Source organism: Anomaloglossus baeobatrachus, unplaced genomic scaffold, assembly GCF_048569485.1.
Source record: "Anomaloglossus baeobatrachus isolate aAnoBae1 unplaced genomic scaffold, aAnoBae1.hap1 Scaffold_419, whole genome shotgun sequence".
In the NCBI taxonomy this organism is placed as follows: domain Eukaryota; kingdom Metazoa; phylum Chordata; class Amphibia; order Anura; family Aromobatidae; genus Anomaloglossus; species Anomaloglossus baeobatrachus.
This window is the reverse complement of record NW_027443525.1, coordinates 27718-54915: the sequence shown is the minus strand read 5'-3', so window position 1 is coordinate 54915 and position 27198 is coordinate 27718. Positions and strand designations below refer to the sequence as shown.

The following is a 27198-nucleotide window of genomic DNA, read 5'->3' as shown; positions in this document are numbered from 1 at the left end:
ACAGGCCTGTGGGAAAGGAGGATGGAGAGAGAGCCGGAGATGAGCCAAGCAAACAAACTCAGGCTGCAGAAGGCGTCCCCGTGTCGGATGAAATGGCGAAGGAAAGGAGGGAACGGCAGGGCAGAAGGCCGGAGGCGGCCTCCGTAGAGAGGCCAGAAGTATCTGCCAAAGGCCAATCCTCGTCTTCGTGTACTCCCGGGATGACTCCCAGATGCCAGACTTCTGGGCCGAAGAGACGTAAGTTGCAGGGGTCTCAGAGGGAACCTGAGGTAGTACCCCCTCCGGACCCTCCGGATGATGGTGGGAACCCAATGGCGTGTCAGCAGGAGGGAGTTACCCTACCCTCTTCAGAAATGGAGATGGGGACTGGGGTGGCTGCCTCCGTGATCCCGGAGACCCCGGTCAATGTGCTGATTACACCCGAGGCGCGTGTGCTCGATGAGACTCTCCCTGACCATTCCCTTAAAGGAGATGGGATGGAGTGTCTGGAGCAGGGAGACGGGTCAGCTGACCAGATGCAAATTACTAGAATGAGAACTCAGTTTGTCCCGGGAGGTGTGCAGCCTGAGACGTTAACCAATGGGGAGTCCTCAGATACGGACTCCTTGCAAACGGTCATCTCCGACGATCAATCCTACTCTGAAGGAGAAGTCTGAACCAGCTGAGGTAAGAGTTTAGAAATATTTAATTATCCTTCTTCTTTTCTCTTATGGCAGGGGTTAAGGGTGTGTCTCTAAATGTGAGAGGGCTTAAAACACAGGCGAAAAGAGTGGCGATGTTTGATTTTCTTACTACTCTGACAGCAACTGTATTCTTTTTACAAGAGTGTTCTATATCACACAGTTTAAATTACCATGAGTATCAGAAAGATTGGACATATGGACCCTCAGTGTGGTCGGGGTCAAATGGGTCCAAGTCAGCAGGGGTCGCCATTCTTTTTAGGGGGAATGCTTTTATTGATTCTGTTCAAGAGATTTTACCTGGCAGAATTTTATTAGTTCAAGCTGTTATTGATGGTTACAAATGGCAATTTTTAAATTTTTATGGATCCGCAGACAAGCAAGAAAGAGCTGAAATGTTAGATATGTTACCCTTATTTCTTAATGACTCTACCCCGATGGTCTTAGCAGGTGATTTTAATTGCATTCTCGGTGGTGAGAAAAGACTTTCCAGCGCAACAAGCAGAAATTATGATAAAACTTCTTTTATGCTTAGAAACATTGTGCTGGATTTTAGATTAAACGATGTTTTTAAGGAATGTAATAGAGATTTACCATTGCAGGACTGGGTAACATGGAGTAATGTTAACTGTAGCTCCAGGATTGATTTTATTTTCTGCTCAAAGTCCGTGCTGCCTTTTAAATGTGAGCTTCTAACTAATGCATTTTCTGACCATAAATTATTATCCTTTCATGTAAAACATGATGATCTTTTTAAAAAAGGGAAAGGTTCTTGGAAGTTAAATATCTCCCTTTTAGAAGACCCTCAAATTTTAACTGATTTTACTAATTTCTATTTATATTTTAAGAGAATAAGAGACCCTCGTATTCCCATCAGCAGGTGGTGGGAAAAAATGAAAAAAAATATAAAAGATTTTTTTATTAAGGCAGGAGCACAGAAGGTAAAGGAAAAGAGAGAATTTTATACCCAACTTACTACCAGGTTACAAACCTTATATAAATTAAGAAATAATGATATGGATGTGGAGAAAGATATTAGTGACCTAAAAAATGAAATCCACCACACATTAGAACAAAAAGGGAAAGAGCTTATTTTTCATGCTAAGGTTAAACATATTGAAAATAATGAAACTTGTTCGAGGTATTTTTTTAAATGTATGGTGGAAAAGCGGGTTTTTATCAACTCTATGGAAGGTGAACAAAATATAGAGGGGATTTTAGCCAAAGTCTATGAGTATTATTCTGAGCTTTTTAACACAAAAAGTATTGATAATTGTTTTACAGAAAGTATTTTAGATGATATTTCCATCAGTCTTGACCCTGTTTCACAAGAATCTTTAATACAGGACCTGAGTGAGGAAGAGGTATCAGACGCGGTGGGGAGTTTTAAGGCTGGTAAAGTACCGGGACCCGATGGCATACCTATAGAGTTTTATTCCACCTTTTATGACATTTTACAAGAGGATTTGTTTTCTGTTTTTAGTGAGGTTTTTAGAACAAAAATTCTCCCCACCTCATGGAGGAGGGGTGAGGTTTCCCTCATACATAAAATAGGAGACAAATCTAGTCTAAAAAATTGGAGACCTATCACTCTTTTAAATTGTGATTACAAAATACTGGCAAAAATATGTGCAACTAGATTGAAAAAAGTGATAGAGAATATAATTCATATAAATCAAGTGTGCGGTATACCGGGAAGGAGTGTGTGGGAAAACTTAAATTTAATCAAAGATGTGATTGATGACACAAAGTCAAGGGGGAGTCAGTTGGCGGTCCTGTCCTTAGACTTCGAGAAAGCCTTTGACAGAGTGTCACATCAGTTCCTATTTAAGGTTTTATCACGCATGGGAATACCTGAAGGATTTTTATTGTCTCTTAAAGCATTTTATCACAATTGTACAAGTAAAATTTTAGTTAATGGTTTTAAAACGAAGGAGGTGGTTTTAAACTCTGGGGTTAAACAAGGTTGCCCATTGTCCCCTTTATTATTTGTGTGTGCCCTTGAACCATTACTTTGTGCTTTAAGGAGAGATAAACAGATCCGTGGTATCCCGTTGCCGGGGGGAGGTGGTTTGGAAGCTAAGGTAACGGGCTACATGGATGATGTGGTGGTAATTTGTAAAGATGCTCTGTCTATTAGGAAAGCGTTGAAACAAGTAGAATATTTTTGTTGTGGGACCGGTTTTAAGGTTAATTTAAACAAAAGCGGTATTCTAAATGTGGGGAATATGACACTAAATGATATTCCAGTACCTGAATGTGATTCTGTGAAGATTTTAGGGGTGATTTTTAATGAGACAAATAAAGGGAAAGAAAGTTGGGAGGTCATTGCACAAAAGGTGAATCAAAAGCTGTGTATGTGGAGGCTACGAAAGCTGACGATGGAAGGGAAGGTTTTAATTATAAAAATGGTCATTCTTCCTTTGTTGTTGTATTTGAGCCTTGTCTTTCCCCCTCCCACACGAATTTTTAACCAGATCATCAAAGCGTGTTTTACTTTTTTTTGGAATTCTAAGATGGAGAAATTAAAAAGAGAAGTGGTAATTAAACCTAAAGAAAAAGGTGGCAAAGATTTTCCAGATTTTAGAGCTTTTGTTTATATAAGGTTTTTTGTTTTGTGTTTTAATGCCCTTTCAAAATCTAACTACTGGTCATATTTTATTCGTTTTAATACGGGTTATTTTATGAGACGTCTTGGTTGGTTTCAAACGGTTTTAAGTTCCCCGTACGCTTTTAATATGCCAGATAGTTATGTTATTTTGGAAACTATTGTTAATTCTTATGATTTGAAAGGGAAAATTGTAGAGGATATAAAAGACAGCAAGAAGATTTTAAAGTGTTTTAAGGATAAACAGCCAATAACACAGATTGGGAATTTTAATGAAATTAAGTGTGTTGAAATATTTCACAATATTAATGCAGCGTACCTTTTTAATTCCCAGAAGGACCTGGCCTGGAGCTGTGTGCATGATTGTCTTCCATGCAGAGCATTCCAACACAGAAGAGGACTTGTGACTACTGCCAGATGTCCAAGGGAAAGATGCTTCGGAGATGAGACGGTACTACATATTTTATGGACTTGTTCTTTTGCACGACAAATATGGACACGAATTTTTCCTTTATTGCAAAAAATGACGGACATCAGAGATTTGACTTTTGAGGCTGTTTTATTCGGGTATGTGGAATGTCCCACCGTCAATAAGAAGATCATCGCATGGAAGACAATCAGCACAGTCAAGGAAGCTCTGTGGAAGGCCAGGAACATCCTTCTTTTTAAGCATGATGTTTTATCTGTGCAGGATGTTATAGATTTGGCTTTTAGTGATATGTATCTGTATTATATTCTGGACAAGAAGAAAAATGTCATTTTATCGAAACAGTGGTTTGTAAAGGAGTGGAACTCCGCAATTTAAAGGACCAATTTTTGTATATAATTTATAGGTTGAGTGTAAAGGAATTGTGGATAGTGTTCTTTATAGGAGTGAAGCCCTGCAGTGTAAAGGACTTGTAATATGTAGACTGCTTACTATATGTAATACAAATGTAAATGATGTTTTGATATTTTGTAATTGAGATACAGATGTAATCACAGAAAATGTTGTAAAATGGAATGTTTTTAATGTAATGTACTTTTATATCCAATAATAAACGGGTGTACCTTGTTTTAGGTACTTCCAAGTTAAAAAAAAAAAAAAAAAAAAAATCTGTTCTTATCAGTTTAATATCTGATACGTCCCCTATCTGGGGACCATATATTAAATGGATTTTTAGAACAGGGAGATGGAAAAAGAGCTTGCTCTGTCCACTCCACGCATTGACCTGGTATTGCAGTACCTCCAGGAACGGTGCACCCCTTCTTAACCCAGTTTCCAAAAGCAGAACTCGATTCACCTGATTCATATTAGCCCGATTAGCGAATTGAAATGAATTTTTATCTAACACACTTTTTACTTGCTTTATTCATCCAAATAGCAAACTCATCACCACTCAACTTCACCAACTCTGCTATGTCCCGTGCAGTATCTTGTTGTCAGTCTAATCTAGATCATGTGTAATTGAATGGAATAGATCCCTTTTGGACAAAGTGGAGTCAGATGCTGCAGTGACCACAGGTGTGAGAGGATCTACAATTGGCATCTGGTGTTATCTCTCTGCTTCCACTCCAAATAAAGTTACCTGTTGTTACCTGAACGTCAAATACTAAGAATGGGCGGCCTATGAAAGAATTAGTACTTTCATTAAGTATACTAAACCGGCTAATTGGGAATAGACAAACTGTAAAAAGCCCTCTGAGAAAGCCCCTCTCTAACCTTTGTTAGTAAGCTTTTCTGTAGCCTGCCTGTTGATGTATTTTCGGTTTGAACAGTGCACAACATGAAGAGACGGAACACTGGCGGCTTGTCACAATGCCCCCCGATGACATCACAATAGCGCTGCTGCCTAGAAAACAAGCTGCGCAGAAGAAGTTGTTCTTTGGGTGGGAGGGTGGGCTAGTGGAAGGAGGGGGCAATCTCTTTTTTTCCCGGGTGGTAGGGGGATGACAGGAGAAGGGAAGCGGGTGGTGAGAAAGGTACAGAGGGCAGGGTTTGGGGGCTGGGAAGGAAAGGGAAAAGATTAGGGTTTGGGGATGATGAAAGGGCTTTCTACGGGTAAGGATGGCAAAGGGTGGCAGTGACGGAAAGTCAGGCAACCTGTCCTGTCCGTCTTTTTGTATCGTGAATTGGAAAGACTGCAAGGGGGAGGGGAGTTGCTTGCGCCCTAAAGGAGGAGTTATTCAGATTCATTGCAGTGGGCGGCGGCTGCAAAACGCACCATTCTTCTTGTTTTTGCTCTGCAAAGCAGCCTTTTCAAGGGTTGGCTTGGGTGACAAAATGTCTTGTGTAGGCGTGGGTTTGTCTCCCTCTCGCTCTCTCTCCCTAAGATGTGTCCGGCATAGGCCAGGGTGCCACTCGAGGCCCAAACCAATTCTGGTTATCGCTTCTCGGCCTTTTGGCTAAGATCAAGTGTAGTATCTGTTCTTATCAGTTTAATATCTGATACGTCCCCTATCTGGGGACCATATATTAAATGGATTTTTAGAACAGGGAGATGGAAAAAGAGCTTGCTCTGTCCACTCCACGCATTGACCTGGTATTGCAGTACCTCCAGGAACGGTGCACCCCTTCTTAACCCAGTTTCCAAAAGCAGAACTCGATTCACCTGATTCATATTAGCCCGATTAGCGAATTGAAATGAATTTTTATCTAACACACTTTTTACTTGCTTTATTCATCCAAATAGCAAACTCATCACCACTCAACTTCACCAACTCTGCTATGTCCCGTGCAGTATCTTGTTGTCAGTCTAATCTAGATCATGTGTAATTGAATGGAATAGATCCCTTTTGGACAAAGTGGAGTCAGATGCTGCAGTGACCACAGGTGTGAGAGGATCTACAATTGGCATCTGGTGTTATCTCTCTGCTTCCACTCCAAATAAAGTTACCTGTTGTTACCTGAACGTCAAATACTAAGAATGGGCGGCCTATGAAAGAATTAGTACTTTCATTAAGTATACTAAACCGGCTAATTGGGAATAGACAAACTGTAAAAAGCCCTCTGAGAAAGCCCCTCTCTAACCTTTGTTAGTAAGCTTTTCTGTAGCCTGCCTGTTGATGTATTTTCGGTTTGAACAGTGCACAACATGAAGAGACGGAACACTGGCGGCTTGTCACAATGCCCCCCGATGACATCACAATAGCGCTGCTGCCTAGAAAACAAGCTGCGCAGAAGAAGTTGTTCTTTGGGTGGGAGGGTGGGCTAGTGGAAGGAGGGGGCAATCTCTTTTTTTCCCGGGTGGTAGGGGGATGACAGGAGAAGGGAAGCGGGTGGTGAGAAAGGTACAGAGGGCAGGGTTTGGGGGCTGGGAAGGAAAGGGAAAAGATTAGGGTTTGGGGATGATGAAAGGGCTTTCTACGGGTAAGGATGGCAAAGGGTGGCAGTGACGGAAAGTCAGGCAACCTGTCCTGTCCGTCTTTTTGTATCGTGAATTGGAAAGACTGCAAGGGGGAGGGGAGTTGCTTGCGCCCTAAAGGAGGAGTTATTCAGATTCATTGCAGTGGGCGGCGGCTGCAAAACGCACCATTCTTCTTGTTTTTGCTCTGCAAAGCAGCCTTTTCAAGGGTTGGCTTGGGTGACAAAATGTCTTGTGTAGGCGTGGGTTTGTCTCCCTCTCGCTCTCTCTCCCTAAGATGTGTCCGGCATAGGCCAGGGTGCCACTCGAGGCCCAAACCAATTCTGGTTATCGCTTCTCGGCCTTTTGGCTAAGATCAAGTGTAGTATCTGTTCTTATCAGTTTAATATCTGATACGTCCCCTATCTGGGGACCATATATTAAATGGATTTTTAGAACAGGGAGATGGAAAAAGAGCTTGCTCTGTCCACTCCACGCATTGACCTGGTATTGCAGTACCTCCAGGAACGGTGCACCCCTTCTTAACCCAGTTTCCAAAAGCAGAACTCGATTCACCTGATTCATATTAGCCCGATTAGCGAATTGAAATGAATTTTTATCTAACACACTTTTTACTTGCTTTATTCATCCAAATAGCAAACTCATCACCACTCAACTTCACCAACTCTGCTATGTCCCGTGCAGTATCTTGTTGTCAGTCTAATCTAGATCATGTGTAATTGAATGGAATAGATCCCTTTTGGACAAAGTGGAGTCAGATGCTGCAGTGACCACAGGTGTGAGAGGATCTACAATTGGCATCTGGTGTTATCTCTCTGCTTCCACTCCAAATAAAGTTACCTGTTGTTACCTGAACGTCAAATACTAAGAATGGGCGGCCTATGAAAGAATTAGTACTTTCATTAAGTATACTAAACCGGCTAATTGGGAATAGACAAACTGTAAAAAGCCCTCTGAGAAAGCCCCTCTCTAACCTTTGTTAGTAAGCTTTTCTGTAGCCTGCCTGTTTATGTATTTTCGGTTTGAACAGTGCACAACATGAAGAGACGGAACACTGGCGGCTTGTCACAATGCCCCCCGATGACATCACAATAGCGCTGCTGCCTAGAAAACAAGCTGCGCAGAAGAAGTTGTTCTTTGGGTGGGAGGGTGGGCTAGTGGAAGGAGGGGGCAATCTCTTTTTTTCCCGGGTGGTAGGGGGATGACAGGAGAAGGGAAGCGGGTGGTGAGAAAGGTACAGAGGGCAGGGTTTGGGGGCTGGGAAGGAAAGGGAAAAGATTAGGGTTTGGGGATGATGAAAGGGCTTTCTACGGGTAAGGATGGCAAAGGGTGGCAGTGACGGAAAGTCAGGCAACCTGTCCTGTCCGTCTTTTTGTATCGTGAATTGGAAAGACTGCAAGGGGGAGGGGAGTTGCTTGCGCCCTAAAGGAGGAGTTATTCAGATTCATTGCAGTGGGCGGCGGCTGCAAAACGCACCATTCTTCTTGTTTTTGCTCTGCAAAGCAGCCTTTTCAAGGGTTGGCTTGGGTGACAAAATGTCTTGTGTAGGCGTGGGTTTGTCTCCCTCTCGCTCTCTCTCCCTAAGATGTGTCCGGCATAGGCCAGGGTGCCACTCGAGGCCCAAACCAATTCTGGTTATCGCTTCTCGGCCTTTTGGCTAAGATCAAGTGTAGTATCTGTTCTTATCAGTTTAATATCTGATACGTCCCCTATCTGGGGACCATATATTAAATGGATTTTTAGAACAGGGAGATGGAAAAAGAGCTTGCTCTGTCCACTCCACGCATTGACCTGGTATTGCAGTACCTCCAGGAACGGTGCACCCCTTCTTAACCCAGTTTCCAAAAGCAGAACTCGATTCACCTGATTCATATTAGCCCGATTAGCGAATTGAAATGAATTTTTATCTAACACACTTTTTACTTGCTTTATTCATCCAAATAGCAAACTCATCACCACTCAACTTCACCAACTCTGCTATGTCCCGTGCAGTATCTTGTTGTCAGTCTAATCTAGATCATGTGTAATTGAATGGAATAGATCCCTTTTGGACAAAGTGGAGTCAGATGCTGCAGTGACCACAGGTGTGAGAGGATCTACAATTGGCATCTGGTGTTATCTCTCTGCTTCCACTCCAAATAAAGTTACCTGTTGTTACCTGAACGTCAAATACTAAGAATGGGCGGCCTATGAAAGAATTAGTACTTTCATTAAGTATACTAAACCGGCTAATTGGGAATAGACAAACTGTAAAAAGCCCTCTGAGAAAGCCCCTCTCTAACCTTTGTTAGTAAGCTTTTCTGTAGCCTGCCTGTTGATGTATTTTCGGTTTGAACAGTGCACAACATGAAGAGACGGAACACTGGCGGCTTGTCACAATGCCCCCCGATGACATCACAATAGCGCTGCTGCCTAGAAAACAAGCTGCGCAGAAGAAGTTGTTCTTTGGGTGGGAGGGTGGGCTAGTGGAAGGAGGGGGCAATCTCTTTTTTTCCCGGGTGGTAGGGGGATGACAGGAGAAGGGAAGCGGGTGGTGAGAAAGGTACAGAGGGCAGGGTTTGGGGGCTGGGAAGGAAAGGGAAAAGATTAGGGTTTGGGGATGATGAAAGGGCTTTCTACGGGTAAGGATGGCAAAGGGTGGCAGTGACGGAAAGTCAGGCAACCTGTCCTGTCCGTCTTTTTGTATCGTGAATTGGAAAGACTGCAAGGGGGAGGGGAGTTGCTTGCGCCCTAAAGGAGGAGTTATTCAGATTCATTGCAGTGGGCGGCGGCTGCAAAACGCACCATTCTTCTTGTTTTTGCTCTGCAAAGCAGCCTTTTCAAGGGTTGGCTTGGGTGACAAAATGTCTTGTGTAGGCGTGGGTTTGTCTCCCTCTCGCTCTCTCTCCCTAAGATGTGTCCGGCATAGGCCAGGGTGCCACTCGAGGCCCAAACCAATTCTGGTTATCGCTTCTCGGCCTTTTGGCTAAGATCAAGTGTAGTATCTGTTCTTATCAGTTTAATATCTGATACGTCCCCTATCTGGGGACCATATATTAAATGGATTTTTAGAACAGGGAGATGGAAAAAGAGCTTGCTCTGTCCACTCCACGCATTGACCTGGTATTGCAGTACCTCCAGGAACGGTGCACCCCTTCTTAACCCAGTTTCCAAAAGCAGAACTCGATTCACCTGATTCATATTAGCCCGATTAGCGAATTGAAATGAATTTTTATCTAACACACTTTTTACTTGCTTTATTCATCCAAATAGCAAACTCATCACCACTCAACTTCACCAACTCTGCTATGTCCCGTGCAGTATCTTGTTGTCAGTCTAATCTAGATCATGTGTAATTGAATGGAATAGATCCCTTTTGGACAAAGTGGAGTCAGATGCTGCAGTGACCACAGGTGTGAGAGGATCTACAATTGGCATCTGGTGTTATCTCTCTGCTTCCACTCCAAATAAAGTTACCTGTTGTTACCTGAACGTCAAATACTAAGAATGGGCGGCCTATGAAAGAATTAGTACTTTCATTAAGTATACTAAACCGGCTAATTGGGAATAGACAAACTGTAAAAAGCCCTCTGAGAAAGCCCCTCTCTAACCTTTGTTAGTAAGCTTTTCTGTAGCCTGCCTGTTGATGTATTTTCGGTTTGAACAGTGCACAACATGAAGAGACGGAACACTGGCGGCTTGTCACAATGCCCCCCGATGACATCACAATAGCGCTGCTGCCTAGAAAACAAGCTGCGCAGAAGAAGTTGTTCTTTGGGTGGGAGGGTGGGCTAGTGGAAGGAGGGGGAATCTCTTTTTTTCCCGGGTGGTAGGGGGATGACAGGAGAAGGGAAGCGGGTGGTGAGAAAGGTACAGAGGGCAGGGTTTGGGGGCTGGGAAGGAAAGGGAAAAGATTAGGGTTTGGGGATGATGAAAGGGCTTTCTACGGGTAAGGATGGCAAAGGGTGGCAGTGACGGAAAGTCAGGCAACCTGTCCTGTCCGTCTTTTTGTATCGTGAATTGGAAAGACTGCAAGGGGGAGGGGAGTTGCTTGCGCCCTAAAGGAGGAGTTATTCAGATTCATTGCAGTGGGCGGCGGCTGCAAAACGCACCATTCTTCTTGTTTTTGCTCTGCAAAGCAGCCTTTTCAAGGGTTGGCTTGGGTGACAAAATGTCTTGTGTAGGCGTGGGTTTGTCTCCCTCTCGCTCTCTCTCCCTAAGATGTGTCCGGCATAGGCCAGGGTGCCACTCGAGGCCCAAACCAATTCTGGTTATCGCTTCTCGGCCTTTTGGCTAAGATCAAGTGTAGTATCTGTTCTTATCAGTTTAATATCTGATACGTCCCCTATCTGGGGACCATATATTAAATGGATTTTTAGAACAGGGAGATGGAAAAAGAGCTTGCTCTGTCCACTCCACGCATTGACCTGGTATTGCAGTACCTCCAGGAACGGTGCACCCCTTCTTAACCCAGTTTCCAAAAGCAGAACTCGATTCACCTGATTCATATTAGCCCGATTAGCGAATTGAAATGAATTTTTATCTAACACACTTTTTACTTGCTTTATTCATCCAAATAGCAAACTCATCACCACTCAACTTCACCAACTCTGCTATGTCCCGTGCAGTATCTTGTTGTCAGTCTAATCTAGATCATGTGTAATTGAATGGAATAGATCCCTTTTGGACAAAGTGGAGTCAGATGCTGCAGTGACCACAGGTGTGAGAGGATCTACAATTGGCATCTGGTGTTATCTCTCTGCTTCCACTCCAAATAAAGTTACCTGTTGTTACCTGAACGTCAAATACTAAGAATGGGCGGCCTATGAAAGAATTAGTACTTTCATTAAGTATACTAAACCGGCTAATTGGGAATAGACAAACTGTAAAAAGCCCTCTGAGAAAGCCCCTCTCTAACCTTTGTTAGTAAGCTTTTCTGTAGCCTGCCTGTTGATGTATTTTCGGTTTGAACAGTGCACAACATGAAGAGACGGAACACTGGCGGCTTGTCACAATGCCCCCCGATGACATCACAATAGCGCTGCTGCCTAGAAAACAAGCTGCGCAGAAGAAGTTGTTCTTTGGGTGGGAGGGTGGGCTAGTGGAAGGAGGGGGCAATCTCTTTTTTTCCCGGGTGGTAGGGGGATGACAGGAGAAGGGAAGCGGGTGGTGAGAAAGGTACAGAGGGCAGGGTTTGGGGGCTGGGAAGGAAAGGGAAAAGATTAGGGTTTGGGGATGATGAAAGGGCTTTCTACGGGTAAGGATGGCAAAGGGTGGCAGTGACGGAAAGTCAGGCAACCTGTCCTGTCCGTCTTTTTGTATCGTGAATTGGAAAGACTGCAAGGGGGAGGGGAGTTGCTTGCGCCCTAAAGGAGGAGTTATTCAGATTCATTGCAGTGGGCGGCGGCTGCAAAACGCACCATTCTTCTTGTTTTTGCTCTGCAAAGCAGCCTTTTCAAGGGTTGGCTTGGGTGACAAAATGTCTTGTGTAGGCGTGGGTTTGTCTCCCTCTCGCTCTCTCTCCCTAAGATGTGTCCGGCATAGGCCAGGGTGCCACTCGAGGCCCAAACCAATTCTGGTTATCGCTTCTCGGCCTTTTGGCTAAGATCAAGTGTAGTATCTGTTCTTATCAGTTTAATATCTGATACGTCCCCTATCTGGGGACCATATATTAAATGGATTTTTAGAACAGGGAGATGGAAAAAGAGCTTGCTCTGTCCACTCCACGCATTGACCTGGTATTGCAGTACCTCCAGGAACGGTGCACCCCTTCTTAACCCAGTTTCCAAAAGCAGAACTCGATTCACCTGATTCATATTAGCCCGATTAGCGAATTGAAATGAATTTTTATCTAACACACTTTTTACTTGCTTTATTCATCCAAATAGCAAACTCATCACCACTCAACTTCACCAACTCTGCTATGTCCCGTGCAGTATCTTGTTGTCAGTCTAATCTAGATCATGTGTAATTGAATGGAATAGATCCCTTTTGGACAAAGTGGAGTCAGATGCTGCAGTGACCACAGGTGTGAGAGGATCTACAATTGGCATCTGGTGTTATCTCTCTGCTTCCACTCCAAATAAAGTTACCTGTTGTTACCTGAACGTCAAATACTAAGAATGGGCGGCCTATGAAAGAATTAGTACTTTCATTAAGTATACTAAACCGGCTAATTGGGAATAGATAAACTGTAAAAAGCCCTCTGAGAAAGCCCCTCTCTAACCTTTGTTAGTAAGCTTTTCTGTAGCCTGCCTGTTGATGTATTTTCGGTTTGAACAGTGCACAACATGAAGAGACGGAACACTGGCGGCTTGTCACAATGCCCCCCGATGACATCACAATAGCACTGCTGCCTAGAAAACAAGCTGCGCAGAAGAAGTTGTTCTTTGGGTGGGAGGGTGGGCTAGTGGAAGGAGGGGGCAATCTCTTTTTTTCCCGGGTGGTAGGGGGATGACAGGAGAAGGGAAGCGGGTGGTGAGAAAGGTACAGAGGGCAGGGTTTGGGGGCTGGGAAGGAAAGGGAAAAGATTAGGGTTTGGGGATGATGAAAGGGCTTTCTACGGGTAAGGATGGCAAAGGGTGGCAGTGACGGAAAGTCAGGCAACCTGTCCTGTCCGTCTTTTTGTATCGTGAATTGGAAAGACTGCAAGGGGGAGGGGAGTTGCTTGCGCCCTAAAGGAGGAGTTATTCAGATTCATTGCAGTGGGCGGCGGCTGCAAAACGCACCATTCTTCTTGTTTTTGCTCTGCAAAGCAGCCTTTTCAAGGGTTGGCTTGGGTGACAAAATGTCTTGTGTAGGCGTGGGTTTGTCTCCCTCTCGCTCTCTCTCCCTAAGATGTGTCCGGCATAGGCCAGGGTGCCACTCGAGGCCCAAACCAATTCTGGTTATCGCTTCTCGGCCTTTTGGCTAAGATCAAGTGTAGTATCTGTTCTTATCAGTTTAATATCTGATACGTCCCCTATCTGGGGACCATATATTAAATGGATTTTTAGAACAGGGAGATGGAAAAAGAGCTTGCTCTGTCCACTCCACGCATTGACCTGGTATTGCAGTACCTCCAGGAACGGTGCACCCCTTCTTAACCCAGTTTCCAAAAGCAGAACTCGATTCACCTGATTCATATTAGCCCGATTAGCGAATTGAAATGAATTTTTATCTAACACACTTTTTACTTGCTTTATTCATCCAAATAGCAAACTCATCACCACTCAACTTCACCAACTCTGCTATGTCCCGTGCAGTATCTTGTTGTCAGTCTAATCTAGATCATGTGTAATTGAATGGAATAGATCCCTTTTGGACAAAGTGGAGTCAGATGCTGCAGTGACCACAGGTGTGAGAGGATCTACAATTGGCATCTGGTGTTATCTCTCTGCTTCCACTCCAAATAAAGTTACCTGTTGTTACCTGAACGTCAAATACTAAGAATGGGCGGCCTATGAAAGAATTAGTACTTTCATTAAGTATACTAAACCGGCTAATTGGGAATAGACAAACTGTAAAAAGCCCTCTGAGAAAGCCCCTCTCTAACCTTTGTTAGTAAGCTTTTCTGTAGCCTGCCTGTTGATGTATTTTCGGTTTGAACAGTGCACAACATGAAGAGACGGAACACTGGCGGCTTGTCACAATGCCCCCCGATGACATCACAATAGCGCTGCTGCCTAGAAAACAAGCTGCGCAGAAGAAGTTGTTCTTTGGGTGGGAGGGTGGGCTAGTGGAAGGAGGGGGCAATCTCTTTTTTTCCCGGGTGGTAGGGGGATGACAGGAGAAGGGAAGCGGGTGGTGAGAAAGGTACAGAGGGCAGGGTTTGGGGGCTGGGAAGGAAAGGGAAAAGATTAGGGTTTGGGGATGATGAAAGGGCTTTCTACGGGTAAGGATGGCAAGGGGTGGCAGTGACGGAAAGTCAGGCAACCTGTCCTGTCCGTCTTTTTGTATCGTGAATTGGAAAGACTGCAAGGGGGAGGGGAGTTGCTTGCGCCCTAAAGGAGGAGTTATTCAGATTCATTGCAGTGGGCGGCGGCTGCAAAACGCACCATTCTTCTTGTTTTTGCTCTGCAAAGCAGCCTTTTCAAGGGTTGGCTTGGGTGACAAAATGTCTTGTGTAGGCGTGGGTTTGTCTCCCTCTCGCTCTCTCTCCCTAAGATGTGTCCGGCATAGGCCAGGGTGCCACTCGAGGCCCAAACCAATTCTGGTTATCGCTTCTCGGCCTTTTGGCTAAGATCAAGTGTAGTATCTGTTCTTATCAGTTTAATATCTGATACGTCCCCTATCTGGGGACCATATATTAAATGGATTTTTAGAACAGGGAGATGGAAAAAGAGCTTGCTCTGTCCACTCCACGCATTGACCTGGTATTGCAGTACCTCCAGGAACGGTGCACCCCTTCTTAACCCAGTTTCCAAAAGCAGAACTCGATTCACCTGATTCATATTAGCCCGATTAGCGAATTGAAATGAATTTTTATCTAACACACTTTTTACTTGCTTTATTCATCCAAATAGCAAACTCATCACCACTCAACTTCACCAACTCTGCTATGTCCCGTGCAGTATCTTGTTGTCAGTCTAATCTAGATCATGTGTAATTGAATGGAATAGATCCCTTTTGGACAAAGTGGAGTCAGATGCTGCAGTGACCACAGGTGTGAGAGGATCTACAATTGGCATCTGGTGTTATCTCTCTGCTTCCACTCCAAATAAAGTTACCTGTTGTTACCTGAACGTCAAATACTAAGAATGGGCGGCCTATGAAAGAATTAGTACTTTCATTAAGTATACTAAACCGGCTAATTGGGAATAGACAAACTGTAAAAAGCCCTCTGAGAAAGCCCCTCTCTAACCTTTGTTAGTAAGCTTTTCTGTAGCCTGCCTGTTGATGTATTTTCGGTTTGAACAGTGCACAACATGAAGAGACGGAACACTGGCGGCTTGTCACAATGCCCCCCGATGACATCACAATAGCGCTGCTGCCTAGAAAACAAGCTGCGCAGAAGAAGTTGTTCTTTGGGTGGGAGGGTGGGCTAGTGGAAGGAGGGGGCAATCTCTTTTTTTCCCGGGTGGTAGGGGGATGACAGGAGAAGGGAAGCGGGTGGTGAGAAAGGTACAGAGGGCAGGGTTTGGGGGCTGGGAAGGAAAGGGAAAAGATTAGGGTTTGGGGATGATGAAAGGGCTTTCTACGGGTAAGGATGGCAAAGGGTGGCAGTGACGGAAAGTCAGGCAACCTGTCCTGTCCGTCTTTTTGTATCGTGAATTGGAAAGACTGCAAGGGGGAGGGGAGTTGCTTGCGCCCTAAAGGAGGAGTTATTCAGATTCATTGCAGTGGGCGGCGGCTGCAAAACGCACCATTCTTCTTGTTTTTGCTCTGCAAAGCAGCCTTTTCAAGGGTTGGCTTGGGTGACAAAATGTCTTGTGTAGGCGTGGGTTTGTCTCCCTCTCGCTCTCTCTCCCTAAGATGTGTCCGGCATAGGCCAGGGTGCCACTCGAGGCCCAAACCAATTCTGGTTATCGCTTCTCGGCCTTTTGGCTAAGATCAAGTGTAGTATCTGTTCTTATCAGTTTAATATCTGATACGTCCCCTATCTGGGGACCATATATTAAATGGATTTTTAGAACAGGGAGATGGAAAAAGAGCTTGCTCTGTCCACTCCACGCATTGACCTGGTATTGCAGTACCTCCAGGAACGGTGCACCCCTTCTTAACCCAGTTTCCAAAAGCAGAACTCGATTCACCTGATTCATATTAGCCCGATTAGCGAATTGAAATGAATTTTTATCTAACACACTTTTTACTTGCTTTATTCATCCAAATAGCAAACTCATCACCACTCAACTTCACCAACTCTGCTATGTCCCGTGCAGTATCTTGTTGTCAGTCTAATCTAGATCATGTGTAATTGAATGGAATAGATCCCTTTTGGACAAAGTGGAGTCAGATGCTGCAGTGACCACAGGTGTGAGAGGATCTACAATTGGCATCTGGTGTTATCTCTCTGCTTCCACTCCAAATAAAGTTACCTGTTGTTACCTGAACGTCAAATACTAAGAATGGGCGGCCTATGAAAGAATTAGTACTTTCATTAAGTATACTAAACCGGCTAATTGGGAATAGACAAACTGTAAAAAGCCCTCTGAGAAAGCCCCTCTCTAACCTTTGTTAGTAAGCTTTTCTGTAGCCTGCCTGTTGATGTATTTTCGGTTTGAACAGTGCACAACATGAAGAGACGGAACACTGGCGGCTTGTCACAATGCCCCCCGATGACATCACAATAGCGCTGCTGCCTAGAAAACAAGCTGCGCAGAAGAAGTTGTTCTTTGGGTGGGAGGGTGGGCTAGTGGAAGGAGGGGGCAATCTCTTTTTTTCCCGGGTGGTAGGGGGATGACAGGAGAAGGGAAGCGGGTGGTGAGAAAGGTACAGAGGGCAGGGTTTGGGGGCTGGGAAGGAAAGGGAAAAGATTAGGGTTTGGGGATGATGAAAGGGCTTTCTACGGGTAAGGATGGCAAAGGGTGGCAGTGACGGAAAGTCAGGCAACCTGTCCTGTCCGTCTTTTTGTATCGTGAATTGGAAAGACTGCAAGGGGGAGGGGAGTTGCTTGCGCCCTAAAGGAGGAGTTATTCAGATTCATTGCAGTGGGCGGCGGCTGCAAAACGCACCATTCTTCTTGTTTTTGCTCTGCAAAGCAGCCTTTTCAAGGGTTGGCTTGGGTGACAAAATGTCTTGTGTAGGCGTGGGTTTGTCTCCCTCTCGCTCTCTCTCCCTAAGATGTGTCCGGCATAGGCCAGGGTGCCACTCGAGGCCCAAACCAATTCTGGTTATCGCTTCTCGGCCTTTTGGCTAAGATCAAGTGTAGTATCTGTTCTTATCAGTTTAATATCTGATACGTCCCCTATCTGGGGACCATATATTAAATGGATTTTTAGAACAGGGAGATGGAAAAAGAGCTTGCTCTGTCCACTCCACGCATTGACCTGGTATTGCAGTACCTCCAGGAACGGTGCACCCCTTCTTAACCCAGTTTCCAAAAGCAGAACTCGATTCACCTGATTCATATTAGCCCGATTAGCGAATTGAAATGAATTTTTATCTAACACACTTTTTACTTGCTTTATTCATCCAAATAGCAAACTCATCACCACTCAACTTCACCAACTCTGCTATGTCCCGTGCAGTATCTTGTTGTCAGTCTAATCTAGATCATGTGTAATTGAATGGAATAGATCCCTTTTGGACAAAGTGGAGTCAGATGCTGCAGTGACCACAGGTGTGAGAGGATCTACAATTGGCATCTGGTGTTATCTCTCTGCTTCCACTCCAAATAAAGTTACCTGTTGTTACCTGAACGTCAAATACTAAGAATGGGCGGCCTATGAAAGAATTAGTACTTTCATTAAGTATACTAAACCGGCTAATTGGGAATAGACAAACTGTAAAAAGCCCTCTGAGAAAGCCCCTCTCTAACCTTTGTTAGTAAGCTTTTCTGTAGCCTGCCTGTTGATGTATTTTCGGTTTGAACAGTGCACAACATGAAGAGACGGAACACTGGCGGCTTGTCACAATGCCCCCCGATGACATCACAATAGCGCTGCTGCCTAGAAAACAAGCTGCGCAGAAGAAGTTGTTCTTTGGGTGGGAGGGTGGGCTAGTGGAAGGAGGGGGCAATCTCTTTTTTTCCCGGGTGGTAGGGGGATGACAGGAGAAGGGAAGCGGGTGGTGAGAAAGGTACAGAGGGCAGGGTTTGGGGGCTGGGAAGGAAAGGGAAAAGATTAGGGTTTGGGGATGATGAAAGGGCTTTCTACGGGTAAGGATGGCAAAGGGTGGCAGTGACGGAAAGTCAGGCAACCTGTCCTGTCCGTCTTTTTGTATCGTGAATTGGAAAGACTGCAAGGGGGAGGGGAGTTGCTTGCGCCCTAAAGGAGGAGTTATTCAGATTCATTGCAGTGGGCGGCGGCTGCAAAACGCACCATTCTTCTTGTTTTTGCTCTGCAAAGCAGCCTTTTCAAGGGTTGGCTTGGGTGACAAAATGTCTTGTGTAGGCGTGGGTTTGTCTCCCTCTCGCTCTCTCTCCCTAAGATGTGTCCGGCATAGGCCAGGGTGCCACTCGAGGCCCAAACCAATTCTGGTTATCGCTTCTCGGCCTTTTGGCTAAGATCAAGTGTAGTATCTGTTCTTATCAGTTTAATATCTGATACGTCCCCTATCTGGGGACCATATATTAAATGGATTTTTAGAACAGGGAGATGGAAAAAGAGCTTGCTCTGTCCACTCCACGCATTGACCTGGTATTGCAGTACCTCCAGGAACGGTGCACCCCTTCTTAACCCAGTTTCCAAAAGCAGAACTCGATTCACCTGATTCATATTAGCCCGATTAGCGAATTGAAATGAATTTTTATCTAACACACTTTTTACTTGCTTTATTCATCCAAATAGCAAACTCATCACCACTCAACTTCACCAACTCTGCTATGTCCCGTGCAGTATCTTGTTGTCAGTCTAATCTAGATCATGTGTAATTGAATGGAATAGATCCCTTTTGGACAAAGTGGAGTCAGATGCTGCAGTGACCACAGGTGTGAGAGGATCTACAATTGGCATCTGGTGTTATCTCTCTGCTTCCACTCCAAATAAAGTTACCTGTTGTTACCTGAACGTCAAATACTAAGAATGGGCGGCCTATGAAAGAATTAGTACTTTCATTAAGTATACTAAACCGGCTAATTGGGAATAGACAAACTGTAAAAAGCCCTCTGAGAAAGCCCCTCTCTAACCTTTGTTAGTAAGCTTTTCTGTAGCCTGCCTGTTGATGTATTTTCGGTTTGAACAGTGCACAACATGAAGAGACGGAACACTGGCGGCTTGTCACAATGCCCCCCGATGACATCACAATAGCGCTGCTGCCTAGAAAACAAGCTGCGCAGAAGAAGTTGTTCTTTGGGTGGGAGGGTGGGCTAGTGGAAGGAGGGGGCAATCTCTTTTTTTCCCGGGTGGTAGGGGGATGACAGGAGAAGGGAAGCGGGTGGTGAGAAAGGTACAGAGGGCAGGGTTTGGGGGCTGGGAAGGAAAGGGAAAAGATTAGGGTTTGGGGATGATGAAAGGGCTTTCTACGGGTAAGGATGGCAAAGGGTGGCAGTGACGGAAAGTCAGGCAACCTGTCCTGTCCGTCTTTTTGTATCGTGAATTGGAAAGACTGCAAGGGGGAGGGGAGTTGCTTGCGCCCTAAAGGAGGAGTTATTCAGATTCATTGCAGTGGGCGGCGGCTGCAAAACGCACCATTCTTCTTGTTTTTGCTCTGCAAAGCAGCCTTTTCAAGGGTTGGCTTGGGTGACAAAATGTCTTGTGTAGGCGTGGGTTTGTCTCCCTCTCGCTCTCTCTCCCTAAGATGTGTCCGGCATAGGCCAGGGTGCCACTCGAGGCCCAAACCAATTCTGGTTATCGCTTCTCGGCCTTTTGGCTAAGATCAAGTGTAGTATCTGTGAGGCTCGGCAGATGCAATGCACACTGGAAGGTTGCGCTTGCTAGTACTCTTGATGTATAGTATATTCATCTAGAGGAAAACATGGCCCTACCAGGATCGAGGCTATTAGACTGAGTAAGTGTGGGGGCTATGGTGCAATGTGCCCCAGGACTGACGACCCTGGAGTGAGTCTGAGCTTGCTGGCTTGGGACCCCGGCGAGCCTTGGGCTCTGTAGCACACCGTACCTTGCCCTTTCATACTTTCTGAGCATATTGCTCTATCCCGGCCTTCTGGCTAGGAAGGGAAATTTTTATAATCATGGTCGGAGGTCCGTTCAGCTTTGGGCTGAGAAACCAACACCCGGTTGGAGGTCCGGGTCAGCTTCGGCTGAGAAACCAACACCCGGTTGGAGGTCTGGGTCAGCTTCGGCTGAGAAACCAACACCCGGTTGGAGGTCCGGGTCAGCTTCGGCTGAGAAACCAACACCCGGTTGGAGGTCCGGTTAGCCTTCGGCTGAGAAACCAACACCGGTTGACGGTCCGGGCAGTTTCGGCTGCGAAACCAACAACTAGTAGCTCTCTACTCCACTTGGGTAAGATGCCTGGGTGGACGCTGGGAGCAACGACAAGGCTCAACCAGGCTTCGGCTTGGGGGAGCACCGAAGATCCCTGACCCTTGCTGTGGCCTTCTGGCTCGGAGGGACGGGGTTGATTTTTGGGGACCCTCTCCTCACGGAGGGGTCCACACGAATCCTAGCCTTTGCACTGTTTTTGGTGTGACTTCGGTCATGCATTTTTTGCGGTGCTTTGGAAAGCTTCATTAAATCAAAATCTGTTCTTATCAGTTTAATATCTGATACGTCCCCTATCTGGGGACCATATATTAAATGGATTTTTAGAACAGGGAGATGGAAAAAGAGCTTGCTCTGTCCACTCCACGCATTGACCTGGTATTGCAGTACCTCCAGGAACGGTGCACCCCTTCTTAACCCAGTTTCCAAAAGCAGAACTCGATTCACCTGATTCATATTAGCCCGATTAGCGAATTGAAATGAATTTTTATCTAACACACTTTTTACTTGCTTTATTCATCCAAATAGCAAACTCATCACCACTCAACTTCACCAACTCTGCTATGTCCCGTGCAGTATCTTGTTGTCAGTCTAATCTAGATCATGTGTAATTGAATGGAATAGATCCCTTTTGGACAAAGTGGAGTCAGATGCTGCAGTGACCACAGGTGTGAGAGGATCTACAATTGGCATCTGGTGTTATCTCTCTGCTTCCACTCCAAATAAAGTTACCTGTTGTTACCTGAACGTCAAATACTAAGAATGGGCGGCCTATGAAAGAATTAGTACTTTCATTAAGTATACTAAACCGGCTAATTGGGAATAGACAAACTGTAAAAAGCCCTCTGAGAAAGCCCCTCTCTAACCTTTGTTAGTAAGCTTTTCTGTAGCCTGCCTGTTGATGTATTTTCGGTTTGAACAGTGCACAACATGAAGAGACGGAACACTGGCGGCTTGTCACAATGCCCCCCGATGACATCACAATAGCGCTGCTGCCTAGAAAACAAGCTGCGCAGAAGAAGTTGTTCTTTGGGTGGGAGGGTGGGCTAGTGGAAGGAGGGGGCAATCTCTTTTTTTCCCGGGTGGTAGGGGGATGACAGGAGAAGGGAAGCGGGTGGTGAGAAAGGTACAGAGGGCAGGGTTTGGGGGCTGGGAAGGAAAGGGAAAAGATTAGGGTTTGGGGATGATGAAAGGGCTTTCTACGGGTAAGGATGGCAAGGGGTGGCAGTGACGGAAAGTCAGGCAACCTGTCCTGTCCGTCTTTTTGTATCGTGAATTGGAAAGACTGCAAGGGGGAGGGGAGTTGCTTGCGCCCTAAAGGAGGAGTTATTCAGATTCATTGCAGTGGGCGGCGGCTGCAAAACGCACCATTCTTCTTGTTTTTGCTCTGCAAAGCAGCCTTTTCAAGGGTTGGCTTGGGTGACAAAATGTCTTGTGTAGGCGTGGGTTTGTCTCCCTCTCGCTCTCTCTCCCTAAGATGTGTCCGGCATAGGCCAGGGTGCCACTCGAGGCCCAAACCAATTCTGGTTATCGCTTCTCGGCCTTTTGGCTAAGATCAAGTGTAGTATCTGTTCTTATCAGTTTAATATCTGATACGTCCCCTATCTGGGGACCATATATTAAATGGATTTTTAGAACAGGGAGATGGAAAAAGAGCTTGCTCTGTCCACTCCACGCATTGACCTGGTATTGCAGTACCTCCAGGAACGGTGCACCCCTTCTTAACCCAGTTTCCAAAAGCAGAACTCGATTCACCTGATTCATATTAGCCCGATTAGCGAATTGAAATGAATTTTTATCTAACACACTTTTTACTTGCTTTATTCATCCAAATAGCAAACTCATCACCACTCAACTTCACCAACTCTGCTATGTCCCGTGCAGTATCTTGTTGTCAGTCTAATCTAGATCATGTGTAATTGAATGGAATAGATCCCTTTTGGACAAAGTGGAGTCAGATGCTGCAGTGACCACAGGTGTGAGAGGATCTACAATTGGCATCTGGTGTTATCTCTCTGCTTCCACTCCAAATAAAGTTACCTGTTGTTACCTGAACGTCAAATACTAAGAATGGGCGGCCTATGAAAGAATTAGTACTTTCATTAAGTATACTAAACCGGCTAATTGGGAATAGACAAACTGTAAAAAGCCCTCTGAGAAAGCCCCTCTCTAACCTTTGTTAGTAAGCTTTTCTGTAGCCTGCCTGTTGATGTATTTTCGGTTTGAACAGTGCACAACATGAAGAGACGGAACACTGGCGGCTTGTCACAATGCCCCCCGATGACATCACAATAGCGCTGCTGCCTAGAAAACAAGCTGCGCAGAAGAAGTTGTTCTTTGGGTGGGAGGGTGGGCTAGTGGAAGGAGGGGGCAATCTCTTTTTTTCCCGGGTGGTAGGGGGATGACAGGAGAAGGGAAGCGGGTGGTGAGAAAGGTACAGAGGGCAGGGTTTGGGGGCTGGGAAGGAAAGGGAAAAGATTAGGGTTTGGGGATGATGAAAGGGCTTTCTACGGGTAAGGATGGCAAAGGGTGGCAGTGACGGAAAGTCAGGCAACCTGTCCTGTCCGTCTTTTTGTATCGTGAATTGGAAAGACTGCAAGGGGGAGGGGAGTTGCTTGCGCCCTAAAGGAGGAGTTATTCAGATTCATTGCAGTGGGCGGCGGCTGCAAAACGCACCATTCTTCTTGTTTTTGCTCTGCAAAGCAGCCTTTTCAAGGGTTGGCTTGGGTGACAAAATGTCTTGTGTAGGCGTGGGTTTGTCTCCCTCTCGCTCTCTCTCCCTAAGATGTGTCCGGCATAGGCCAGGGTGCCACTCGAGGCCCAAACCAATTCTGGTTATCGCTTCTCGGCCTTTTGGCTAAGATCAAGTGTAGTTTGGGAGGGTACTACCTTGGTTGGTGCTGAAAGGTGCCAGGGTATTGCACAACTGCTGGCCTTGGGGGAGTGTGCATCGTAGGATGTCATAGCCCTCTTGTGATGGACAGTTACCTGGGCAACGAGAGGCGGTCACTTTATTATTTTCAAACTCATCCTTCAAAAAAAAAAAAAAAAAAAAAAAAAAAAAAAATCTGTTCTTATCAGTTTAATATCTGATACGTCCCCTATCTGGGGACCATATATTAAATGGATTTTTAGAACAGGGAGATGGAAAAAGAGCTTGCTCTGTCCACTCCACGCATTGACCTGGTATTGCAGTACCTCCAGGAACGGTGCACCCCTTCTTAACCCAGTTTCCAAAAGCAGAACTCGATTCACCTGATTCATATTAGCCCGATTAGCGAATTGAAATGAATTTTTATCTAACACACTTTTTACTTGCTTTATTCATCCAAATAGCAAACTCATCACCACTCAACTTCACCAACTCTGCTATGTCCCGTGCAGTATCTTGTTGTCAGTCTAATCTAGATCATGTGTAATTGAATGGAATAGATCCCTTTTGGACAAAGTGGAGTCAGATGCTGCAGTGACCACAGGTGTGAGAGGATCTACAATTGGCATCTGGTGTTATCTCTCTGCTTCCACTCCAAATAAAGTTACCTGTTGTTACCTGAACGTCAAATACTAAGAATGGGCGGCCTATGAAAGAATTAGTACTTTCATTAAGTATACTAAACCGGCTAATTGGGAATAGACAAACTGTAAAAAGCCCTCTGAGAAAGCCCCTCTCTAACCTTTGTTAGTAAGCTTTTCTGTAGCCTGCCTGTTGATGTATTTTCGGTTTGAACAGTGCACAACATGAAGAGACGGAACACTGGCGGCTTGTCACAATGCCCCCCGATGACATCACAATAGCGCTGCTGCCTAGAAAACAAGCTGCGCAGAAGAAGTTGTTCTTTGGGTGGGAGGGTGGGCTAGTGGAAGGAGGGGGCAATCTCTTTTTTTCCCGGGTGGTAGGGGGATGACAGGAGAAGGGAAGCGGGTGGTGAGAAAGGTACAGAGGGCAGGGTTTGGGGGCTGGGAAGGAAAGGGAAAAGATTAGGGTTTGGGGATGATGAAAGGGCTTTCTACGGGTAAGGATGGCAAAGGGTGGCAGTGACGGAAAGTCAGGCAACCTGTCCTGTCCGTCTTTTTGTATCGTGAATTGGAAAGACTGCAAGGGGGAGGGGAGTTGCTTGCGCCCTAAAGGAGGAGTTATTCAGATTCATTGCAGTGGGCGGCGGCTGCAAAACGCACCATTCTTCTTGTTTTTGCTCTGCAAAGCAGCCTTTTCAAGGGTTGGCTTGGGTGACAAAATGTCTTGTGTAGGCGTGGGTTTGTCTCCCTCTCGCTCTCTCTCCCTAAGATGTGTCCGGCATAGGCCAGGGTGCCACTCGAGGCCCAAACCAATTCTGGTTATCGCTTCTCGGCCTTTTGGCTAAGATCAAGTGTAGTATCTGTTCTTATCAGTTTAATATCTGATACGTCCCCTATCTGGGGACCATATATTAAATGGATTTTTAGAACAGGGAGATGGAAAAAGAGCTTGCTCTGTCCACTCCACGCATTGACCTGGTATTGCAGTACCTCCAGGAACGGTGCACCCCTTCTTAACCCAGTTTCCAAAAGCAGAACTCGATTCACCTGATTCATATTAGCCCGATTAGCGAATTGAAATGAATTTTTATCTAACACACTTTTTACTTGCTTTATTCATCCAAATAGCAAACTCATCACCACTCAACTTCACCAACTCTGCTATGTCCCGTGCAGTATCTTGTTGTCAGTCTAATCTAGATCATGTGTAATTGAATGGAATAGATCCCTTTTGGACAAAGTGGAGTCAGATGCTGCAGTGACCACAGGTGTGAGAGGATCTACAATTGGCATCTGGTGTTATCTCTCTGCTTCCACTCCAAATAAAGTTACCTGTTGTTACCTGAACGTCAAATACTAAGAATGGGCGGCCTATGAAAGAATTAGTACTTTCATTAAGTATACTAAACCGGCTAATTGGGAATAGACAAACTGTAAAAAGCCCTCTGAGAAAGCCCCTCTCTAACCTTTGTTAGTAAGCTTTTCTGTAGCCTGCCTGTTGATGTATTTTCGGTTTGAACAGTGCACAACATGAAGAGACGGAACACTGGCGGCTTGTCACAATGCCCCCCGATGACATCACAATAGCGCTGCTGCCTAGAAAACAAGCTGCGCAGAAGAAGTTGTTCTTTGGGTGGGAGGGTGGGCTAGTGGAAGGAGGGGGCAATCTCTTTTTTTCCCGGGTGGTAGGGGGATGACAGGAGAAGGGAAGCGGGTGGTGAGAAAGGTACAGAGGGCAGGGTTTGGGGGCTGGGAAGGAAAGGGAAAAGATTAGGGTTTGGGGATGATGAAAGGGCTTTCTACGGGTAAGGATGACAAAGGGTGGCAGTGACGGAAAGTCAGGCAACCTGTCCTGTCCGTCTTTTTGTATCGTGAATTGGAAAGACTGCAAGGGGGAGGGGAGTTGCTTGCGCCCTAAAGGAGGAGTTATTCAGATTCATTGCAGTGGGCGGCGGCTGCAAAACGCACCATTCTTCTTGTTTTTGCTCTGCAAAGCAGCCTTTTCAAGGGTTGGCTTGGGTGACAAAATGTCTTGTGTAGGCGTGGGTTTGTCTCCCTCTCGCTCTCTCTCCCTAAGATGTGTCCGGCATAGGCCAGGGTGCCACTCGAGGCCCAAACCAATTCTGGTTATCGCTTCTCGGCCTTTTGGCTAAGATCAAGTGTAGTATCTGTTCTTATCAGTTTAATATCTGATACGTCCCCTATCTGGGGACCATATATTAAATGGATTTTTAGAACAGGGAGATGGAAAAAGAGCTTGCTCTGTCCACTCCACGCATTGACCTGGTATTGCAGTACCTCCAGGAACGGTGCACCCCTTCTTAACCCAGTTTCCAAAAGCAGAACTCGATTCACCTGATTCATATTAGCCCGATTAGCGAATTGAAATGAATTTTTATCTAACACACTTTTTACTTGCTTTATTCATCCAAATAGCAAACTCATCACCACTCAACTTCACCAACTCTGCTATGTCCCGTGCAGTATCTTGTTGTCAGTCTAATCTAGATCATGTGTAATTGAATGGAATAGATCCCTTTTGGACAAAGTGGAGTCAGATGCTGCAGTGACCACAGGTGTGAGAGGATCTACAATTGGCATCTGGTGTTATCTCTCTGCTTCCACTCCAAATAAAGTTACCTGTTGTTACCTGAACGTCAAATACTAAGAATGGGCGGCCTATGAAAGAATTAGTACTTTCATTAAGTATACTAAACCGGCTAATTGGGAATAGACAAACTGTAAAAAGCCCTCTGAGAAAGCCCCTCTCTAACCTTTGTTAGTAAGCTTTTCTGTAGCCTGCCTGTTGATGTATTTTCGGTTTGAACAGTGCACAACATGAAGAGACGGAACACTGGCGGCTTGTCACAATGCCCCCCGATGACATCACAATAGCGCTGCTGCCTAGAAAACAAGCTGCGCAGAAGAAGTTGTTCTTTGGGTGGGAGGGTGGGCTAGTGGAAGGAGGGGGCAATCTCTTTTTTTCCCGGGTGGTAGGGGGATGACAGGAGAAGGGAAGCGGGTGGTGAGAAAGGTACAGAGGGCAG

General features: G+C 45.5%; 15 non-coding genes and 3 pseudogenes across 15 annotated transcripts; all 18 read left to right on the top strand.

Moving 5' to 3' along the window:
- Window positions 1–4334: 4334 nt before the first annotated feature.
- On the top strand, window positions 4335–4536 carry LOC142278642 (U2 spliceosomal RNA; annotated as a pseudogene).
- A 1117-nt stretch (window positions 4537–5653) lies between these two features.
- LOC142278673 (U2 spliceosomal RNA) lies at window positions 5654–5844 on the top strand. Its single transcript, XR_012741478.1, has one exon. It is a non-coding gene; the product is annotated as a U2 spliceosomal RNA (small nuclear RNA).
- A 1117-nt stretch (window positions 5845–6961) lies between these two features.
- LOC142278671 (U2 spliceosomal RNA) lies at window positions 6962–7152 on the top strand. Its single transcript, XR_012741476.1, has one exon. It is a non-coding gene; the product is annotated as a U2 spliceosomal RNA (small nuclear RNA).
- A 1117-nt stretch (window positions 7153–8269) lies between these two features.
- On the top strand, window positions 8270–8460 carry LOC142278669 (U2 spliceosomal RNA). Its single transcript, XR_012741475.1, has one exon. It is a non-coding gene; the product is annotated as a U2 spliceosomal RNA (small nuclear RNA).
- Window positions 8461–9577: 1117 nt separating this feature from the next.
- On the top strand, window positions 9578–9768 carry LOC142278668 (U2 spliceosomal RNA). Its single transcript, XR_012741474.1, has one exon. It is a non-coding gene; the product is annotated as a U2 spliceosomal RNA (small nuclear RNA).
- A 1116-nt stretch (window positions 9769–10884) lies between these two features.
- Window positions 10885–11075, top strand: LOC142278667 (U2 spliceosomal RNA). The gene has a single exon (XR_012741473.1). It is a non-coding gene; the product is annotated as a U2 spliceosomal RNA (small nuclear RNA).
- Window positions 11076–12192: 1117 nt separating this feature from the next.
- Window positions 12193–12383, top strand: LOC142278666 (U2 spliceosomal RNA). Its single transcript, XR_012741472.1, has one exon. It is a non-coding gene; the product is annotated as a U2 spliceosomal RNA (small nuclear RNA).
- Window positions 12384–13500: 1117 nt separating this feature from the next.
- On the top strand, window positions 13501–13691 carry LOC142278665 (U2 spliceosomal RNA). Its single transcript, XR_012741471.1, has one exon. It is a non-coding gene; the product is annotated as a U2 spliceosomal RNA (small nuclear RNA).
- A 1117-nt stretch (window positions 13692–14808) lies between these two features.
- On the top strand, window positions 14809–14999 carry LOC142278664 (U2 spliceosomal RNA). Its single transcript, XR_012741470.1, has one exon. It is a non-coding gene; the product is annotated as a U2 spliceosomal RNA (small nuclear RNA).
- Window positions 15000–16116: 1117 nt separating this feature from the next.
- LOC142278663 (U2 spliceosomal RNA) lies at window positions 16117–16307 on the top strand. Its single transcript, XR_012741469.1, has one exon. It is a non-coding gene; the product is annotated as a U2 spliceosomal RNA (small nuclear RNA).
- A 1117-nt stretch (window positions 16308–17424) lies between these two features.
- LOC142278662 (U2 spliceosomal RNA) lies at window positions 17425–17615 on the top strand. The gene has a single exon (XR_012741468.1). It is a non-coding gene; the product is annotated as a U2 spliceosomal RNA (small nuclear RNA).
- A 1117-nt stretch (window positions 17616–18732) lies between these two features.
- Window positions 18733–18923, top strand: LOC142278661 (U2 spliceosomal RNA). Its single transcript, XR_012741467.1, has one exon. It is a non-coding gene; the product is annotated as a U2 spliceosomal RNA (small nuclear RNA).
- A 1117-nt stretch (window positions 18924–20040) lies between these two features.
- Window positions 20041–20167, top strand: LOC142278646 (U2 spliceosomal RNA; annotated as a pseudogene).
- A 684-nt stretch (window positions 20168–20851) lies between these two features.
- Window positions 20852–21047, top strand: LOC142278632 (U2 spliceosomal RNA). Its single transcript, XR_012741450.1, has one exon. It is a non-coding gene; the product is annotated as a U2 spliceosomal RNA (small nuclear RNA).
- Window positions 21048–22164: 1117 nt separating this feature from the next.
- Window positions 22165–22355, top strand: LOC142278658 (U2 spliceosomal RNA). The gene has a single exon (XR_012741465.1). It is a non-coding gene; the product is annotated as a U2 spliceosomal RNA (small nuclear RNA).
- A 1293-nt stretch (window positions 22356–23648) lies between these two features.
- LOC142278644 (U2 spliceosomal RNA) lies at window positions 23649–23855 on the top strand (annotated as a pseudogene).
- A 1117-nt stretch (window positions 23856–24972) lies between these two features.
- LOC142278657 (U2 spliceosomal RNA) lies at window positions 24973–25163 on the top strand. The gene has a single exon (XR_012741464.1). It is a non-coding gene; the product is annotated as a U2 spliceosomal RNA (small nuclear RNA).
- Window positions 25164–26280: 1117 nt separating this feature from the next.
- LOC142278656 (U2 spliceosomal RNA) lies at window positions 26281–26471 on the top strand. The gene has a single exon (XR_012741463.1). It is a non-coding gene; the product is annotated as a U2 spliceosomal RNA (small nuclear RNA).
- The last annotated feature ends 727 nt before the right edge of the window (window positions 26472–27198 follow it).